Source organism: Struthio camelus, chromosome 18 (assembly GCF_040807025.1).
Source record: "Struthio camelus isolate bStrCam1 chromosome 18, bStrCam1.hap1, whole genome shotgun sequence".
In the NCBI taxonomy this organism is placed as follows: Eukaryota; Metazoa; Chordata; class Aves; order Struthioniformes; family Struthionidae; genus Struthio; species Struthio camelus.
In genome coordinates, this window is record NC_090959.1 from 16403767 (window position 1) to 16422159 (window position 18393).

General features: G+C 44.5%; 2 long non-coding RNA genes across 3 annotated transcripts; both read right to left on the reverse strand.

Annotated features, from left to right (window-relative positions):
• Positions 1 to 69: 69 nt before the first annotated feature.
• LOC104141504 (uncharacterized) lies at positions 70 to 11859 on the reverse strand. Of its 2 annotated transcripts, none has more exons than XR_693556.2 (3): positions 10652 to 11859; positions 7358 to 7509; positions 70 to 4660 (listed from the first exon to the last, which is right to left on the reverse strand). It is a non-coding gene; the product is annotated as an uncharacterized lncRNA (long non-coding RNA). The 2 variants fall into 2 exon arrangements; XR_011135336.1 differs by lacking the exon at positions 10652 to 11859 and adding an exon at positions 10095 to 10173.
• Positions 11860 to 13460: 1601 nt separating this feature from the next.
• Positions 13461 to 17828, reverse strand: LOC138061517 (uncharacterized). The gene is made up of 4 exons (XR_011135337.1): positions 17645 to 17828; positions 16741 to 16893; positions 14175 to 14257; positions 13461 to 14058 (listed from the first exon to the last, which is right to left on the reverse strand). It is a non-coding gene; the product is annotated as an uncharacterized lncRNA (long non-coding RNA).
• Positions 17829 to 18393: the final 565 nt, after the last annotated feature.

Genomic DNA, 18393 nt, shown 5'->3' on the forward strand with positions numbered 1-18393 from the left:
GCCGCCGTGTGCCCTGCGGTTTGTCATCCCGCAGCTTTTTTAGCGCGGTGCTGGACCTGGCTGCTCGGGAAATAAATATACGGGCTCTTCTGGGGTAAGGGCTGAGGTTGTCTTGGGAAGGGCAGGGGCCGGTGACCCCCCGGGACCCAGCTGGCTGCTTTGAGGAGCTGATGTTGCATGAGAAAGGGACAATTGGTGCTCCGGGGGCTTTGCACAGTGCCCGGCTTGTAAATTAACTGTTTGACACCAGCAGTGGCGGAGAGCAGTGGGGGGCAGGGGCTGGAGGGAGGAAAGGGGCAGTTTCTCTTCTTGATTTATTTGTATTCCTTCTGCCATGCCTCTCCTCCCAACACCTGAGCAGGCCAAAAGAGCTCGCACAGAGCCTTCCAGCGCAGGAGCTAAAAGCACTTCATAAGCCTTAATGAATCAAGCTGTGCAACAGCCCTGGGAGGAATTATTATTCCCAATGGAGCAGGAAGGTTAAGGGAAAAACGCTCGCTTTTGGGGGCCTGCATTTAGATGCTTCAGTCCATCTTTGCACACCTTCACACACAGCAGCTTGATTTTCAAGTGACTGAGTAGAAACTTCAGCAGTTAAAAAAATAAAGCTAAGTTAAAAAATAAATCAGGTCACGCACTGAGGTGCTTTCACAGGGATTTGTGGGGGAATTAACTCTGAGCATCTAAGTTTACAAATGTAGTTTAAAGCGATTTCTCCAAATCACACAGATGCTGACGAGTGAGCACTCCCTGGCACCTGCAGACCCTTTCTTCTCCTCTGCTTCGGATATTTGGCTCCAGCCTGTTTAAATGCTCCTTGAAATCCAAAAGTCTCACTCAAAGGAGGACAACAAGGTGAAGGCCCAAGGCTGACAAGGACACGGTGTTTTATTTTCCCAGGGAGTGAGTGTCCGTTTGGACTTTTGCCTCCCCCGGTCACCCGGGCTGTCAGCAGGACCTCATAAATCAGGCTGGTGAATCCAAGATGTGATGCTAACCGTATCGCTCCAACCGCTCTAACCATGCCAGTTTATCGGGCCATCTAGGTTTGGGCAGACATTTGATTTGAGCTGTCAAGAGCTGGCGGACTGAAACGGATGCAAACAAGGAAGAAGGCAGCACTTTAAAAAATCGTTCTGTTTTGGATGGGAAGGGGCAGATGTTCTTTCATTTATTGGAGGCAAAAGAAAGACAGAAGGATTTTCACATTTTATAGAGCATGGGAAGGTGTCTTGTGCTTTGGGTTTAACTCCAGGAGGATTCAGAGAAACACGGGTTTCTCTCTCGCTTTCACTACTGTGATGAACTTACACCGAAATGAGGGCTCGGTCTTTTCCTCACGCATAAAGAAACTTCACATTCAGATCTGATCTTTGAAGCTGAGACTACGTTCTCCTGCCTAGAGATCTTACTGAAATCCATACCTGACTTTCAGATGTAAAAATAAGCAGTTAGGTGTGTAAATCCTGTTTAGGCACCCAAGATTTCAAAAGCACTGGGTACTGCCATCATTTTGCTTTTCCAGGTATTTCTGGGGTATTTACCACTGCCTTTAATTCAAGAAGTGTTGGGTCAATGATTCTGCCAACCTTTTCCCACCCAATTTGAACAAACCTGCCAGCGTCAGCAGTACTGACGGCAGTGCATTGTCTTGGCAGGTGGGTTCATGGAAAAATTTGACATCTTGACAGTTGTCCCTGAAAAACCTAGCAAGTCCCTCCAAAACCAGGAGAGAAAACGAAGCCTGCTGCACTCCAGATCAGACCAGTTTTCATACAGGGACTGAAATGCCTGTTTAAAAGTACCAAAGCATTGCAATAAGCTGCAATCCGCTCCCTACGGGAGGTTACAGCAGCGTTCGCTACTCCTGGAGAGACAGAGGCCCAACTGCTAAGACAGAGGAACTATTTAGCTCCTCGGCTGCAGAGAGAAGTGGGAAAGGGAGGTTTGCATGTGTTTTTTGCAAAAATCCTCACTCTAGGTGTCACTGGCCTCTTAGAAGACAGTGCTTGCTGCCCTGTACACCCACGTCTGGCTGTTAGCGGCTTGGCTGGGGTCAAGCCCTCCCTCTGCTTGTCCAGTTTGTACCTCTAATGTTGAAGGGTATCCACAAATGATCTGCGCTACGGACTGTACACTAGGCACCCATCGGCTATCAGTGGCCATCACTGGGATGCTCCTCTGGGAAATAACACCCTGCAGAGTCAGGCCAACAGCTGACCTCTGATGAGAGCTGCACTGCGGTCACTTAAAGAAAGTTCCTTTGAATAGCTGTGATTCTGTTTTAAAAGGGAGCTCGTGCAAGTTGATACAAGGGATTTAACCATGGCTCGTAGATAAAGAGTCATGATTTTTATTATCATGGATAAGTAATACCTCACCTAGAGGCAAATGGGAGAACACAAGGTCACCCAGTCGGCCTACAGCAGAGCCTGGACAGGAGTTCTCCTAAGTTCCCATCCTTGGCCCCAGTGTCCCCTGCAGCTTGGCCTTCATTCTCAAGGCAAAGGATTTTTATCTTTCGAAGCGCCACTTCCCTTTCCTACCTGCAGATAAATAGGTTGCTCTAAGATACACGCTACTAACTGATTTTTGATTCATGAAAACCTGAACCAGCACTGATCGTAGAAGAATCAACAATGATCCTCCAATATGAAACATTTTTAAGAAGGGCTCTACATCATATTGAGGTCTGCTTTCTGCTTCAGAGCTGGAGGGCAAAACCCGACTCTCATTTATTAATGAAAGTGCGGAAGGGAAGTCAGGAAGAGCAGAATTTGACCCCGGTATATTTAAGGTTACCTAGTCCCACAGTAGCCTTTAGAAAATCTACCACTTTAAGCATAAACACAAGGCAATTCTGTTTTCATGTAATTTTCTTGCCAATGCTTTTTCTTAAAAATCTGTACGGCTGTCATATAAAATATGCCTTGGTTTGTTCTAATTTAGATTACACATATTTGTCCTCAGTGAATGATTGATTAAGTGCTCTGATCTTGACTGCTACGTTAGCAGCAGGGTATCTGTGCAAGAAGATTGGAAATCTCATTGGATAAATTGTAGAGATGAAATCCTAGCTGTTATAGATCTGGTTTTCTTTTTCACAGCCAAGGCAAATACTGTCTCCTTTGCAATAACAAACATGCTTTCTAATGTATTCCAGGACAGTGCTGATCTTGACTTTGTTTCCTCATGGAAGGGCTTTCAGTTGTCATAATATCACAGCACCAAACTCTTAATGTCAAGGATATCACTGTAAAGGGGGTATCTCAGAGCTCCCTGGATCACTTCTGATTTACACTGATGTAACTGAAAACAAAATGTGTCTCAATGACATCTGCGGAGTTACTCTGATAAAACCAGCATATAAGCAAAAACAGGGGAAAAGATATCTCTGTGCGGCTCAGCTCATTCGAAGCATCAGGCATGGCTTAGCAGCGCTGACCGAAACGGAAAGGCTCCTTCAGGGTTAGTTACCCTGACGATCTCCCTTTGACATCACTGGACCTGAGCTGGGTGCAAATACCTTGTTACTTACCAGAACGGGGAAATATTTGCTTGCTTATTTGCAAAATCTCATACAAGATTTTAAAAAATGTCAGCCTTTTTTGTCATCTTTTCATTCATTCGTATTTGTGATTTAGAACTGACACAACTAAAGGTATTTGAAACATTAGATTAAAAAGAGCATGTTCTGCTTTTCTTTGATATGACCTAATTTCTGAAGTTGGTCTATTAATTGAGTTGTCTTTAGAATACTGTATTGCTAAGAAAGAGTGGTAACGAGCCAGACAATTTTCTAAAAAAAACAATTTTTTTTTCTCATTTTCTCTTTCTGAAGCTGTTCTCTGACCTTCTTGGAGGTGTAAAGAAAGCTTTCAAGACCATCAGAATAAATGGGTTGCTCACTGTGATGTTTGCAGCCTTGGAAAAAAGAAAAAAAAAAAAGAAGAAAGAAAAGAAAAGCCCTATAGCCACCACCTTCCAAAAGGGAACAGATGACGTGCTAGCTCAAGATAAAATATCCCCAAATTTTAGCGCGATGCTGTTACAGTAGAGACTGCAAAGGTAGTGACTTTGTAATAGCGACCACAAAGCTAAACACATAGGCAATGATTCCCCAGGTATCAGTGGGATAAAACACCGCACTTCTTCCCAGGGTGTTCAATACTTTGGAAAGGAAAGAGTAAGGGCAGATTGCAGAAATATCACAACAAGGAAATATATATTGGCGAAGAATATCTGCTCCTGCTTAGTTTTACAGGCTGAGGACCTCATGTGTGCTATAGTTATAATGTGCACTGATTTGTTCATGCATACTCGCGCACACACGCGCTGACCGAAGGCAGCATCTCAGGTGCCTTCTAATGAGATCTCCACATTTGGCCACCTAATCGTGAGCTGTTTCCCGAAGAAAACCGGGGCCTGTGGCCATGCGTGGAAGTGCTAAGCTGTGTTAATGACGCTGTGCTATTATCGGGCTCTAATGCTGCCTCGAATGGATGTCACCACTGTGTATGTTGCTGCAGATCAGTTGGTAATTACACTTGGATCCAAAGTAATTACCTTGAGACTTGCACTCGGGTTTCGGAGACGGAAATAACCACGCACTCTTCCAGTCCCACACGTAGCCCTTGTGATGTAATTTAATAGCCAGCTCCTAACATGAGAGCAGAGAGGCATTTGTCTTATATTTATGCCATTTTAAATTAAACATGGGTGTTTTTTCATATGAAAGAAGCAGGGGTCTGCCTGCCGCCAGCCTACCTTTTCCCACTCAAGTGCCTTCCCCTTTACTTTACAAAACGAAATACGCTGAAGCAGAATAAATATTTATAAGCCTCTCCTGGTGTGTGATAGTTTTGACAAAATAACTCGAGCAGGCCTTGCTTGCGCTTTCCTCTGTGCCCTATTTAAATTTCAGACAGGGAAGAACCAGCCCTCTAAACGCTGGAGGGAGATGAGGCATCTGGCTGGATCTTGCGCTCTCCCTCGGCGGGGAGGCGATGGATGCGCAGGCTAGCGACCACGCGCGTTTGGAGTTTTTCCAGGTCACATCTGCCAGCGCAGTCCCTCTTTTACCTCCGAACGTTAAACACCTGGACAGCTGTACCAGCGCATTAAGCGTCGCTTTTGATGCAGCGCTCCAAGGCGAGGCAGACTGACGCCCCGAGCTCACGCAGGACAAGGGAGCCGTGCCCACGTGGAGTTTGGTTTCCCCACATTAGCGGAGCATGCTGCTTTTTTTTTTCCTATAATGTCTCAACGTACATGAATTTACTTCTTGTTGTGCATTTCTGAATAAGTCAGCGCTTTTGCAAGCAGTCTTCCTCCTTCAGGGTGAGTGGCTTATTTTGGTTAGGAAAAGAAAGAGTCTACTGTGCTCTCTTTCTTTTGGCAATGTCTGGATAATCATTGCTCATAATAATGCCATCCCAGATGTTGAAACATCTCCTGTATTAATTTTACCCAGAAGATAATTTCCCTTAGAAATCATGTGCAAATCCCCTGTTCTAATTTAAGAATTAATTCAGTGCACTAAATCTTAGCACTTCATCCTAGAAATATTTGTCAGTGTGTGTTAACCCTTTACAACAACAACAACAAACTCAGATGGGAGATTTACAGATTTACCTAAACCTGTCTTTCATACCAGCTCTGTTGAGTCTAATACACAATATCTTGGAGGGGGGGGTCCCCTTTGACACCTACCTGCTTGAATCATTTCCTTCTCCTTAGAGAATCACAAATATAAATTGACTTGTTGTTATAAAAACTACGAAGAAGCATAGGGGACTAATGCTTTAGCGGTGGACAAATGGTCCCAGAGACCACCAGTCCAGCGTTGCCTGGGGTAGCACCCTCTACTAGGGTGCTTTGCCAGATGCCAAGAATGAAAATATGATGATCCCACACTTTATAGAGCAAGATTTGAAGAAAAAAGGGGAGCTGAATGGCTTGTCTGAACCTGTATAAGAAATCTTTGACCGAATTAGGAACACAGCTCACTTCTCTGGAGTCCTAGGTACATGTCAGCAACATCTGACCATACTTCCCTGCCTCGATTATCTCACGCATACACAAATACAAATCCATCTACTACAAGTGTCCCGTGCATTTGATGGGGTTTCTTCATTTGATTTTCAAGGCAACTACATCAAAATTCAGACTCTGCACTCGTGCCCTTGCAAATTGTGACATTCTCCGTGTATCCTTGCCTTGATACTGAACACTTTGCCCATGAGGGAAAATAATCAAGAAAATAAAGAGCACATTTCTACTCCAAATTTCATCCCCTCTGTGTAAGATCAGGATGAAATCCAGCACACCTTTGGAGAAGCAGCATGATTCAAAAGGCATGAAAACTCTGTTTGTACTAGGGCACCTTTGCTTTGCCTTTCTTGTCTTATTTCTAGTGGTATTTGGATCACAAAGGAATTTCAGATATCAGTACTTTTAAGTTAAAAAAAAATCATGCAAGGCATCGGTCTGTAGGTTCCTGTAGTCCCAAAGCATGCAAATGCACAGAAACCATTTTAGCAAGATTATGCAGCCAACTATAACGCACACATGCAAAACATCAGAGGATCACAGAATTCATTCAGACAGATTTTTTACACGTATCTACAAATGTTTCTTGATTCATACCATAAAAGCCAGAATTTCTTATGTCTCAGCGACAATATCTAGCTAGCTGCTTCATGCAACACACTGTCACATTTTGGATTTCACTGATTGCAATTCTGGCAGTTCTTGTGTCTGTGCCCTCTTCGGATGAGCAGTGCCTTGTGCATTTTCTAGAGCAGAAGCAGGCCAAGGACCTTCTCCTGAGGAGATTCATTCTGAGTCATCTTTGTTAATTATCCTTAAACGATAATCTGCGATTAGGGCTGGGACATAGCACCCTATCCACTACCTCCTTGTAAACTCTGAGATGTTGCAGACAGACTGAGCAGGACCACAGCCTCTGCAGTAAAGAATAATGCAATCCAAAAAGGAAAACAAAGGAGAAAGGACAATGTTGATAATAGTGTGGCCAACCCCATTTTCCTTTCTCAGCGTGATCTACTCTTAATAGTAAATAGTGGCTACAAGCGTGGCTCTAAAAGGATCCTGGAGCACAAAATCTGGCTACTGGCTTAAAAACATGTGGAATCCACCTATACGGAAATGCTTGGGGAGATAATGTAATAAGTCACTATAGGAATTGGGCAGGTTTCTTTCAAGTTGGTCCTCAGACTGAACACCACCCCGGCATAAAACGGTAGAAATTCAAGGAAACTTTTCTGATTTATACCAGCCAGGATTGTGCATAGCTCCAAAAGACAGGAAAAAAATGAAAGAACTTGACAGTTACCTGCCAGATCCCGTCCGACTGTTCAGGACCGCGTTCCAGGCCCTCCTTCGCAGCATCTCAATATCGCACTGGCCTTCTGGCTCTCTGTCCTTCCACTTCCATTATGTAGATAATGGCTGCTACCCAGTCAAACAACGAGAGGATCTGCTGGACTGAGAGAAAACATTTAAAGCTTTTGGCTTTATCCATGAAAGAAATTCTGTTTCATGCCAGCCCACCCCCCTTGCTGGGCACTGCTACTTAGTCTTGTGTGAGAAGTGCTGCTTCTTAGAATTCACATTTATTCTTTCCCTTTCATTTCAACAAAATAGGCTCGAAATATATTGCTGTTTCCTTCTGATCCTCAAGCAAGGGAGGCTACATTTATGTTGCCTTGAAATTTAGCACACTGACAACTCCAGGATGGATCTGCTGGCCCAGCAACTCACAGTTTGTGTTTCAGTTATTATTCCTCCTGATGAATTCACTGGGGGGATCTGTTCCTTGAATGCAAAGCTCTAGGGTCAGGGGAAATGGAAAATGCATTACATGGAGCGTGACATAGTAAGAGCCCCAGAAATGAGTGCGCGTTGAGATATGTCCACAGGCAGTAGGATAAAGTTGTTCCTTTATCTCCATGTTGCTGCCAGAATTTCCTTCTAAAAACTTCAGTTTGAGCTATAGCAGTACTAATGGCTACATGCAGTGAAACATTGGAGTTGCTTCTATTTATTGCATATTGAGATTAAAAAAGCTAAAACCATAGCTCTAGTCTTCTGCTTCGGATTAGTGGGGGTTTTCAGCTCCCTGCCTACGGTATTCCTGAACTCTCGCAGCCCCGAGCACTCCCTTCAGTCAGAGACTGGTCTCAGCAAGGCAACCAATTTCCCGCGGGGAGCACTTTAATTCCCTTCTCTTCCTTCAGCTCCCCCTTGGTGGGTTCCCCCTTGCAAGACCACACGACTGCAGCAGGGTCTTTCTTCATTTTGTTATCTCCAGGCACTTCTCCTTAGCCTTGACATTAATGCACCTATCCTATATCTGCATCACAGGACATTTTATATTTATCTGCCAAGCCTTTGCCTCTCAGCCCATGTTCCTATTTTGAGATACAGGCTGCTCTCATTTAGATTTTCTCAAGGAAATGACAAAAAGGCCCAGTATCAAATCTGAAATGTTTAGAAAGCCTTCCTCCAAAAGACCAGAACTGAAAAGATTGCCCTGATAGGAAAGGTAATTGTAGTTCTCCAACAAAACTTCAACATTTCTGCAACTTCTCAGGATCTCAGTCCCAAAAAGGAACAGTTGATGATGTCTGAGGTCCTGATTCTGCCAGAAAACAAGTGCAGGCTGACTCTGTAGGGATTTTCTTACGCCTTCAGAGAGAGTGAGGTAGCTTCGTGTTATTGAGTCATTTGTCATAAGACAAGCAAAGAGACAGCATTTCTCACCCAACCCACTGGTCTTATAGAAGACTTTATTTACTGCTTATGTTGCTCTGCTGTTCTCCTGATCTACCAGATACTACCTATGTTCTCATTCAAGTTGTTCTTAGGAGCACAGTCAGTTTGGTGGGCTGGGTGGGGTATTGCCCTTCAGTGTTTGGCGGGGATGGGAGTGGAAGTCTTGTGCAGCATGTCGGCAACAGGAGGGAAGAAAATATCACAGCAGAAAATGATGCCTAGTGTCAAACCACGTTGGAGTAAAGGGTTAGTAAGTGTGCATCTAGCTTTGCTCAGACTCTAATGCACATTGGAAAGTCAGCTGGCGGGAGAAGGGAGGATGGAAAGTGAAGGTGAGAGGAAGATGCAGTGCTGGCTTCTGGGACTCTGGGATTGTAGGTTACGGGTGGGACTGAGTCAGTGGGAGTCTGTTTAACTGCCTCACTGCAGCTGCGTGTGCAAATACGACCGACAGGCACTCGCTATGAACATGCAGTCATCCCAACGCTGCACATTATTCCCAGGAAATGTCTCCTAACTCAGTGCTTTAAATGAGAAGCGCGATCGTTTGCACAACAGAGCATTTTCTCTGCTCTTCTTCATTTCCCCTCCTCCCTCCAAGCAAAAAAGTTGGCCTTAAAGACTGCTGTTGTTGGAGAACTTCCCTTAACTATCAGCTAAATAATACATGAACACTGATCCACCATGCTGACTGATGACTCCCTCTGCTGACCCTGTTTTATTTTTATTGCTTGGCTCGGGCCAGTTCCTTCAAGTCCTGAATCATCAGAACAGAGACCTTGAGGTATTCCAGCCAAATCAATCCTGGGACCATTGACATATTGCTTTACCTAACCAACCATGCAGCTTCGCTTTTCCCTGATAATTTCTCAATTAATTGCTTTTCAGTTCTCATTCGTTACAAGGTCAGGCTGTGACTGGGCTTGTACATTCCCATCTCTGATAAACTCTCCTGGTTCCCTAATCAGCCACGACTGGGATTTTAGTTCCATTAACTTATTCATCATCTAGACATTTTCATCTTGAGGAGCTTGACTTTTGATTGTATCAGTAGTTTCTTAAATTATTTAAGAGGACTTAAAAATTCCCTCCTTCCTTTAAAAGGAAAGTGCATTTTGAGCACTGAAAATTGGACTACTGCGTTTTGGATGCTTGCATGTGCAAGCCCAGGTTAAACAGATCCTGCGTGGCGGGAGCATAAGAATCTGCTGCTGCTGAACATGTGTGCATGGGGCTGACTATATTAAGATGTCAGCTATAGGGGAATGACAGTATGCTGATGACTCGTGGCTTACTAATGCTAAATCACGGCTGAGAGTCTGTTCCATGATGTCAAACATTGATTCAGTTTCCGTGGGAAGTTATGCAAATGCCAGAGCCCCTCAATGAGATCTGAAACTGAAATTGCTAGCAAAAACCGGCTTGTCCTCTCCCGGCAAAATGTCTTTTTAGAAAATCTTGAAGCTAGCTGCTCCCTGAAGGGGGGTGTTTTCTGAACGTGCCCCCAGACAGAAGGATTCGTAGGACCCTTCTTCTGCTTCGGCGCTAGCTGCGAGCCAATTCCCTCTCTTCTGCTGCAGCCTTCTGTCTGAGTCTGTGCTTCATCCTTGCAGCAGCTGGTTCAGCACAAGGCAACAGCCCACTAGTGCTGCTAACTACAAAATTAATCTTTTAACAGAAGCAACAGCTCTACATTGTGCCACGAAATGCTCTGCACCCCAGCTCTTCTCAACACCCCTCTTCCCTCAGTCCATATCCAGACAAAACTGCTAAGTCTGGAACTTTCTCCCAGCAGGACAACCGGTGCTGAAAACTAACAAACTGGCATCAGTCGGGCAGGTGGTGAACTTACGAGCAGGGCAAAGGGACCTCACTGTCTGCAGCAGCGGGTGCTGCCCCGAGGAGGCTGGTGGTCCGTCCTGTCGTTTGCCCCAGGCGCCTTGGAAGCTAGGAGGACGTTAGCTGAGTGAAAGCCACCTTACTGGCGGTGGTGTCAGGAGACCCTCTGAGACTACCTGAGAGCTTCAGGGTCTCAAGAATATCCTTGCGTAGGGGTCAATAGGACTGTATTGACAAACTCTCCAAAAGAAAAGCGAGGTTAATAGTGGAAAGATAAGAGCTGTTGCATATTTAAAAGGAGCTGCTCCTTCCAGGCCATATGGGCTCAGGCCTCTGAAGATAGCCGCATACCACGTCACTCAAGCCACCAGGCTGTGCCTGCCTTCCCCACGGCCAGGCCTGCGTTACGTGGCAGCCACCCAAACATGCTGGCGATGGTCCAGATGCTGCTGACATCAGTGGGATCATGCTCACGCTTAGCATGACCGAGGTAAGACCGAGCTGCCGTTCGGAGTGCAGGTGGTTGGAGAACCACAACCTGCCGGGGGACATCTCCATCCTGCCCGGATGCGTTTGTCCTTGCGCATCACGTGGAGCTGAGCGTAGGGCTGTTTTCACGGCTGTGTGCTGCAAGCGGGTGGGCTTGCGACGCGGGGCTGCCTCTGACGCTTCAGAAGGACTCGGTGGCTCTCTGATGTCCTTCCAGCTGCGCTGCCTGCACGCGCGCCGGGGCGGTATCGCAGCGTGGCAGCCCGGCCGCGGGTGGGAGCGTGGGATTGCTGGAGGTGGGTCTGAAGTTTGGGAACAGCTCGAGGAATTAACCTCAGTCATAAATGCCCAGCTGCATCGGCACTTTAGCTGCCCTGGAAAAGGCAGAAAGGCTCCTAACACGGCTCTTCACTTAAGGTTTTATTGCTGGACTCACTCTCACTTTGAGACCACGGATGTAAGAAATCCCATGGGACGGAGGACAGCAGCTCCCAGCATCCCGTCTCTGGAGCTCTGCCACAGCCGCAGGGCCTGGGCGAGGCTCTTTCTGTGCCTCAGTTTCCTTTCTGCAAAATGCAGATGGATGCTTTTAACGCTCATGATTTCATTGCAGACCTCAGAACGGTTTTTTTTTTTTTTTCCCCTAGAGCCCCGTGGTCACACGTTTGAGTACAAATCTTCAGCATTCGCTTAAAAGGAGAAGCTTACAGCCCACGTTATTGCTGAGGAGAGCTTAAAAAAGATGAAAAGTACAGAAAATTGAAAAAAAAAAAAGAGAAAACCCCGCCCAATCGGCAGTGCATTATATTAATGAAAGAAATTACAATAGCAATGACAGCATCAACTTGAGAGTGTTGCTCTGGGTTCCCCCCTCTGCAGCCCCTAATCCCTCACCCAACCCAGCGGAAACTGTGTCCTTTTGTGCCCTTCCTTATGCAACGGGAAGAGGGGCCTTTCCAAGGTCTCTGTTGCTCCCTGTAAATTATGTACCAGAAGGCACCAACACTTGGAAGACTTGAAGAAACACACAGTTCTCTCTCCTCCTGTTGCTAGGATTCACAGCTCTACCCCACCGCTTTCCAGGGCTTGGGTTCCTATTTTGGCTGTAGGAAAAAAAAGAAACCTTGTTGCTTCCAGGCTCTGCATCAGGCTAAACAGCTCCAACACGAACCTTTACAATATTGCTACAGTCAGGCATGAAATCTTAATGTATGATAGCGCCTTGAGTCTTATATTCTTCTGAAAAAGGTGAGTCCCTAGTAGTAAATGAAATATTAAATATTATTAAATATGAAATAGCTAAACCTGGATTCCATTAAAATGAATCTTTCATAGTTTTCCTGGGTTTTTTTCCCTACTTTTTTCCCAGGGAGTGGTCTCATGAGCTTTTATGTGTCCTTTAAAGGACAAAAAAAAATCACAGGTAATTTATAAATCTATTCTATTCAGATTTATTTTAGCTGGAAGACAAATCAAGGATGGGAGCCTCTCTCACAGATGCATCTATCTCTCTGAACTAGGTAACAGCCTATATCAAGGGCTCCCCTAAAGATACCGGGGGAATGGCTGCTGACACGTGCCACCTATTTAGAAATCTTGTATTCAGTTACACACGCTACTTCCATTTAGAATGGCTTTAATCTTCCTCTATTATGATAAAAACACCTCTTTTCATATAACATAGGGTACGTTTAGAGTTGTTTCTGTTGTGCAGGCAGGTTTGCTGGGAGTTAAACTGTGACTTAAGCGGCAGCGCTGATTTGGGCCCCGGCAGCTGGGCATGTGAAACAACCACGTCAACAAGCACCAACCTAAACCAACCTATAGAGCTGCCGTTTGCTTGGGAAAGGCTGATCCTGAGAATATGACTCATATAGGAAAGTCATCAGAAGACAGACCACCAGACCACCAGCTGGGAGTAAGAGACCTTCAAACACCTATTTCCCCTGAGAATCGGGCTCCTAAAATCTACCCCAGCGTTGCACTTTGCTGATCTCCGGACCATAACGTTACTTATGTCAGCAGGATGTTTTGAGGCTCATTTCAGCTGCATTGTGCAGTTTTGAGACCTTTCACCAGACAACATGATGCATGAGCCTGTGACTGCACAAGTAGCACAGGACAGTCAACAGGATAAACCTTTACTTAGCATTATTGCTATATTTTGTGGCAAGAGCATTTGCAGCTCAAAATTTCTAAATATATGAGCATCTTTGCAGGCTGGCTGAGTCCCTGAGGCTGAAATGGACACAAAGGTACACAGTTCTCGTTAGCTGTATTTATGTCCTTGCATTCAGAATTTAAGCCTTTCCTGTTATTATTAACTGCGGTATTTCAACAGGATTGATAGGGACTTTTACAAGAGGATGGAAGAAGGAGCACCTAGATTTGCTAGCAGGTTCCCAAACCCTGGCTTCACACTAGAGTATTCCCTCAGCCAGAACCGCAGGAACTGCTAAGTAAAGCTGGGTCTGGGGGGAGTTTGCATTTCTAGCGTGCACTGTAATTCTTGACCCTTTCGGCTGCTGCGTTACGATCTCCAAAACATGCATGTATTAATTCATCAGTCTACAGACACACATTTGGACTGGAAGGCAATAACTACTAGGAACGATGAGCTAAAATGACAAAGAAGGTGCAACATCATTAATTATTAATTATTGCTGTTCCATCTTGCGCAAAAAGCCTTCTACCTTGCTTTCCGTTCTGCCTCCTTTAGGTCACTGCCAAAGCTAGGCAAAGCAGGAGGCTGAAATGGTCTCCCCCCTGCATGGATCTGCACTCGTGACTCTGCCGCTCCGCTCTCGCCTCTCCGGTTTTCGTAGCTACGCCCTCCGGGAATGGAGGCAAAGTGGGGAAAAGAGAAACCGGCTCCCCAACAAAGTGGGAGAATCCAGTTTCAGATTTTTTTTTACACTGCTTCACAGATTTCTAAAAAAAGAAAAAGAGCAAATTACACCAGATTATTTTCTCTGTTTAAATACCAGCATTTTCTTTCCCATGCGCTGCGACTTCAGCTGAGATGGCAGAAGCGTTCAGCCAATTACCGTCTTCTCGCAGCCTGATCAGAAGCATACGCTCTTCGTCTGGTTTTGTAAGGGCTTTCGATTCCTGCTTTTGCCCTGACACCCTGGGGATGGAGAGGAACAAATCCCAACTTTATTATTTATTTATTTTAATGCACTGCCGTTGGCCAGCTCACGTTTTCGCCAGAAAGATTTCAACTTAGCTTAGCGCAACGGAGAACCACTATGAAGCTTAGACACGAACATGTCAAATAAGTGATCCACATGTGAGTCGATAGACGTGACATTTAGTAATCATCTTTCTTGGACAAAATGGGGCAGTGCTGTCACTTTAAGTAAATCTCAGTCAAATTTCTGGCATTCTACCACAGGGCAAGCGGGAGGCATAATAGTAAATTTCTCTTTAAAAAGTATAAAAGATCAACCTTGGAAAAAAGCAGTTGCCACATTTTAAGGTGTAATACCTCATCCTAGCTTGGTCAACCGTTTACTTTCTGCTGATATCAATATGTCACCCCTAATGTTTACTGATGTTCACTTTATAAATGACTTTTCCTAGCTGTCAGAATATCTGTCACCAGCATCTCTTCCCCCTCTTTGCTTCTCGCCCCTGTAATAAAGATTAATAACTGTGGGGTTAACTAGAAAGATCAGATACTACATAAATGACATCACGGGTCTGATATCTAAACAAGATGAACATGTAACGGCTGAGATTATGTGAGCAAATTGGGCAATTCCTAGCGTAAATGAACAGAACACAGTTGGCTTTTGCAGAGTCAGATAATACAAGTGCACTTTCAAAAGGATTGTATACTTGGACACACTTTAGGGCTTGTGAAGGTTCATTCACTCAAGAACAGTAAATGTTCAAAGCAAAAATAAGTGAGTTTAGATTCTACAGCTGTACTGAAGTACTCACATGTTTTAAAGATATGCAGAATAGGGATTCTGCTAAAAATAAGGCACATCATTGGTTTTCTATATTTGTAGTCCACCAGTGACTTCTGTATTAAATGGTTTCAGTCTATGACTCCAAACAAGATTTTTCAACCTGTCATTCCTGCAGCTCAACCTGCTATATGAAATCCTAAACATGATCTCTCCGCTTTGTACATTTTTGACAAACACCCAGAGTAATGATTCCAGAATGGAAATTTAGCTGGCAATTTTATGGGTGAAGCACAAAACAGTTATTTTGGCTCTGCAATGCTAAGAGTGGTGAACATGCGTTTTGCTCCTGAATTGCAAGGTGTGATCTGGAAGACACAGTGGAACAGATCACGGGCTCTTTACATAAGCTACGCTGCCAGTGGTTCAAGTAAGGTTTTGCCCGACTGTGAACTACAGGATCAGACCAAAACATAGGACCATACCTATGGACCAAAACTCCAGGATAACACCAAAACAGCCATCTGTAGAGGTCAAACTTAAAGAGCTACTGTTCTGACTGCCACTGTTGTTGTCTGGGAGGACCCAAACCCACCTGCCCTGCATTCAGGACAGCGTCTCCTTCGCTGGGCTGGAGGCTATTTTGGATACATGAACATGTATGTGGGGTGGTGATTTGGCTCCTCTCTGTCCTGTCTGTTGAAGAAGGGTCACTGGAAATAGAGGAAAAACTAAGGACTCATTGGATCAGAAAGGGAGCATGGAAGGGGCTGGGGTTTTGCTGAGGACACTCGCTTAGGAATGGAGTGTATGGCGCCGCATTGTGCTTTACCCAGGGGCAGTCTGGCATAAATTGTTAGATTTAGCCCTTCAACTCTTGAGCAAAATTCTCCTACAAATGTCAAAGATAACATTCCCTTTGGTGCCAATGCTACAACCTTGTCTGTAAACAGTCACAATTTTTCTATGTTATGAGCACAAACTCATTGATAACTCCGATCCCAGAGGATGGCTCTGACTGAGAGGCAGATCCTCAGCACCACACAAAACCTTTCAAATATTGGCAAGCTGCAAAAAATAGTACCAAACGCTGATTCCTGGAGTGAGAATTTCATACATAATTTCTTTCTACTGCATCAACAGCACTATTGTGCTCAGAAGATGACTCTGAAAATGCCTTTTGTTATATTTTGCAAGAAGTAGGATTTCAAATCTGCAGTAACCATCAGGTGATTTTGTTCCTAGGAATTAGATTATTTTACAATAAAAGAAAAGACTCCCAGACTGGTAATTTAGCAATGATATTATGAAGAAAAAACATCTAAACGTTCTAGGAATACCACAACATGTCCTAAAATCAACTTAGTTTTGATTCACACATATTGATATTAGCTTGTTTTAATGTGCACCACTCATTTTCTTATACATAGGATTGTTCTCCCATCTGTAACTAACTTAATTCTTAATATAGCAGGATCGGAGACTAGGAAACCACCAAGAAATTCTCCATTGCAGAATGCAGCAAGCAGAGGTCTCTCTAGTGAAGGCATTATTTTACAAAATGATAGATGTGCATATTTATTTGCTCTGTGACTTCTATGTCAGGTTTGTCATAGTTCCTCAAATTACTGGTTAAACCAAGGTTTTGTGTTTTGTTTTGTTTTTGTTTCTGCTGAAGCCTGCAGGCTCAACATACCTTATAAAAATCAAGCTGCAATTTATCTGCTCCATAGATCATGTGTAACAATAATCACTCCGGAATCTGAGCTCGGGTCTGATGTCTGGCTTTGTAGGAAGAGATGTATGAAGTGAACAAAAAGCTTCCTGATTTTCATACTCTGTAATAAACCTGAAATACGGAGAGAAGTGAAACATGTATTTAAATTAAGCCTTGGAATCATGACAGAGAAGGAGCAGAGAGAAATATCCACGTACACAGACACATATTATGCAACGACACAGTATTATTTCTCTTACCAGATGGACCTTTAGAAGTTATGCATACTATACGGTGCGTACATATAGCAATTGACCTAGTGAAACAATTTTAATCCTGAACTTTGGCTCACCAAAACTCTGCATATATTAACTTGCATTTTGCAGGGACAAAACCCTTTACCAGCATCAAAATGTGCGCATCCCCATATGGGTTAATATTCACAGGCATTATATGCAATAGCAAAGCAATGGGTCTCACTAAACTCATTGCTCAGTGTTAATGCTTGTTTCACACACATATGGGTAGTTTTGGAAGGGCCAAGAATAAGCCTAAATTTTTTGGTAAATGTTTGCAAAAAACAGGCTAAAATTCTTAGATAAACAATTTCATCTGTACACAACGGGAAGATGGGTAGACAAATGTGCTGAAGATTGTCTTAGCTTAGTTCCCCCTCTTCCCCCCCACACCCACGGGCACCCCTGTGAGGGCAGGAAATCAGATGCACGTTCAGAAGGCAATTCCTCCGGCCGAGGCTGGACAAGCCAAATCGCCCTTTGCAGGCAGTGCCCTCCCCGTTTTATTTATTGCAACGAGGCTGGCACATACACACACACATGCAAATATGATTCAACTTGCAGATGTTAGAAAAGCACCTCCCCACCTAGAAATGGGAAGGAGGGACAGACGTTGGGCAAAGACGCTGGCCAGCGTCGTGCAATGCTTTTGTCGCTGCATGGGTTAACCAGCGCTGAAGTGCTCTAACCACCAGGGCCCCCGGGGAAGCCAAGCGCTGGGGAAAGGTTTCTGGTCCACTGGCCGTAGCAATGCAGAACAGCAATGAGGCCCTATCATTAAGAACAGAATGCAATTTTAAAATTAATTAATTCTCTGCAATGCACTTAGTCCAAGAGGTGCAACCCCCTTCTAATTGCGGGAAGGGAACCTCCTCCGCTCCCCAGGTGAATCTCTGCCTGTTCCTGGATGAATAAAATGCTGGGAAGGAGCTTCCCAAAAGATCGAGGCCCATTTTGTCCACAGTTCGAGTTACAGGGCAAGTCCGACTCTGCCTTTAGCTCTGCAAAGTCTCTCTTGCTTTATTTTTTGAACTAAGCTACATGTAGTCATTAAGAGATCCAACAGAAGCCTGGAAGAGGAGAACAGCACATACCAGAGTGACAGGGCTGCTAGAAAGGGGAAAAAATAGACAACATCAGTGCAATGTACCATTAAAAGTATGGAGTGACAGATGACAGTTGGTCTGTGATAGGGTGATTCAGCTAAATGGTAAACAGAAGGGCAAATTCTGATCTCACGTATGCCGACAGAAACCTTAGCTTTCAAAGGAGCTGCTTCTCCTCTGTAGCACCAGAGTCAACCCCATAAAAGCTGTGACTCAGCCAGATAATCTCC